Here is a 2,703-nt window from a genome sequence, read left to right as displayed (position 1 = left end):
ATGTTGGATTCTAGTAGTTTTGTTAACACAAAATCTTGGGTGTACCGTACAATCGGGTTGACCCGTACCCAAAATAGTGTTATTTATATGAGTTGGGTCAGGATATGAGTTCAAATCAGAGTCCGGGTCAAAGTTTAAGTGAAGGTGTGACCCGGTTGTATGATACACCCGGGTGTACCCAAGACCACCTCTTTTGTTAAAGTGAAGCATATTAATACAGAGATTAATTATGTTACTCATCATATTTTGCTTCATCCTCATGTGGGACTCAACCACCAAATTTTGTGGTTGATTTTCTCACTTTCGGGTATTTGAGTTCTTAATAATAGTCTTTTAATTTTCTTTTCCTAAAAAAAAACACACTATACCTTAATAGATACCCTTATCTTATGATTTTAATTAACCAACTTTTTAGTAAGGATATTATGGATTGGATGTTTCAAATAGAGTTTAGGTTCCAGTGAAATTGCTATTTTCGTGAGATCGTGACACTAATGAATAAGACAATATATAGTGTTGAATAAGGATATTCAAAAAATTAGTAAAATTTTCGCTCCCTCCAGAATTCGAACCCTGGTAAAAAAATTATTCCTCCAGATAAATATCAACCATAAAATACATTAAATTAACACTTACAAATCAATCTAAAATCTCATTACATATAGGAGATCTCATTGGAACGCTCTCAGATCTCACCACATATAGGAGATCTCATTGAAACGCTCTCATAGAGTCAATATATGAAATATATATTTTTAGATAACAAAGATAAATATTCATAAAGATAAAAACACACAATCAATTTTTATGTAAGCTTACATAATTATCCTTAGAGTTACTTTAAATGTTGGTGAAGGGAATGGTAACTTCTTCAGCGGATGAGAGTAGCTGAAGGTGACGAGGGTGACCCTCATTGGCGCCGAGGAATTTGCAAGAGGTCGTGACGATGGCTAGGAAAGACAACAACGGCACTGACAGAGGTGGCGGCAGGAGGCGGTTCAGGTTGAGGAAAGATGGCACAATTTACGTTGGCGAAAGGAAAATAGGCGGCGACAACCATTGACAAGAGGAGGAGAGGCGACGGCACGAGGCATTGACGACGACACTGAATTTTGTGATGTTTGTGTTGATAATGTTCATATATTCTCAATTAAATGCAAAATTCACAATTAGTTCACGACTCAGACCTAAGTAATCCGTGAATGAAGGCTAAATTTATACTATTCACTAGGGCTGTCTAATTGGTTATCGAATTTTGGATAATCCATTAACCGAACCAAAATTTTTGGGCTTAGGCATCCAATAACCGAAAATTTCGGGTATTGATTTGGGTTCGGTTATGAGTTTTTTAGAAATTTCAGGTATCGGTTAACTCGATCGGTTATTCAGGTTAACCGAATAACCACCCGAATAATCGAAAAATATATAAATAATAATTTATTATATATATTTCAATTCTAATAATTATTTAAAAATTAAAAAAATCGAATTTTAACAAAAATAAAATTGTGCTATATAATTATGTTATATTTAAAGTACAAGAATGAATTTTAACAAAATAAGTTGCTCTTTATATTTCTTGGAGAATAGGTTTCGAATTCTATAACTAGCAAATAATTGTGAATTTTAATTTTTTAAATGGGTGTTCGGATACCCAAATAACCGAATCGGTTATTGGGTAACCGATCACCTTAAATGGTTCGAAAACGGTTAGTGAAATATGGCATATTTTGATTTCGAATAATCAAAATTTTGGTACGGATAACCGAACCCAAATCGATCGACAACCCTACTTTTAACGACTTAATCCTAATCGTAGTTGTGAATGGTGATAAAATAATTATAATTCACAATCTAGCCATTGCAAGTTGTGAATGGCTTAGGTTGTGAATGATATGACTGTGAATTTGTCACGAATTGTAAATATAGTAAGAATAAAATATTATGTAAAATAATTTTTTAATCATATCAATAATTATTTTTTATTATTATCTCAAATTGGATATTTTATCCGTCGATTTTTTTTTAAAATATGCCCCCATGGATTTATCCAATACGAAGCGGTGTTTTTTGGAGCTCCAACTCCAATATGAAGTCGATAACTATTTTTTTCGGATTATGAAGTCGATAATTATTGACATGTATGGATGTTATTTCTTCATGTGAGATATATTTAATGTTTCTCTTTCTATAAGTTGCACCTATTCTTTATTACACATTAATATCATTTAAAAAATTATTAATATGCATTAATAATAATCATTTAAATATTGTAAAGGTTTGGGATGGAATTTAGCATACAAGTAAAAAGCTTGCCAAAAGTGATGGTAAATTACTTCTAATTTGAACTATACATTCATTTTATATGTGAAGATTTAATAAAGTTAACTGACTTCATTAAAATGTGTGAATGAGGTTTAGTCGGAGGACCAAAGAAGTGTATGCATTAATTAGTGACGAACGTGCTTAGGGGAATTTTAAATCATCATTTTATTTTATTTCCAAAACTAAATAAAATGAATGCATATAAATTTGAAAGAAAAATTATTGCAATACATACACAAACAAACAAAGTAACCAATAAAAAAAACAAAATAAAATAAAAATGAAAAGCAGTTTCAATGTAGCACCGTACATTCAGTTAAAGCCCATAACTTGATTATGGCTCCATAACATTAAAAGCTTGGCCCAAAAAGTTTGCAT

The sequence above is a fragment of the Salvia miltiorrhiza genome, chromosome 7, assembly GCF_028751815.1.
Source record: "Salvia miltiorrhiza cultivar Shanhuang (shh) chromosome 7, IMPLAD_Smil_shh, whole genome shotgun sequence".
Taxonomy (NCBI): Eukaryota; Viridiplantae; Streptophyta; class Magnoliopsida; order Lamiales; family Lamiaceae; genus Salvia; species Salvia miltiorrhiza.
The sequence above is the reverse complement of the archived record's forward strand: the minus strand, read 5'-3'. Positions refer to the sequence as shown.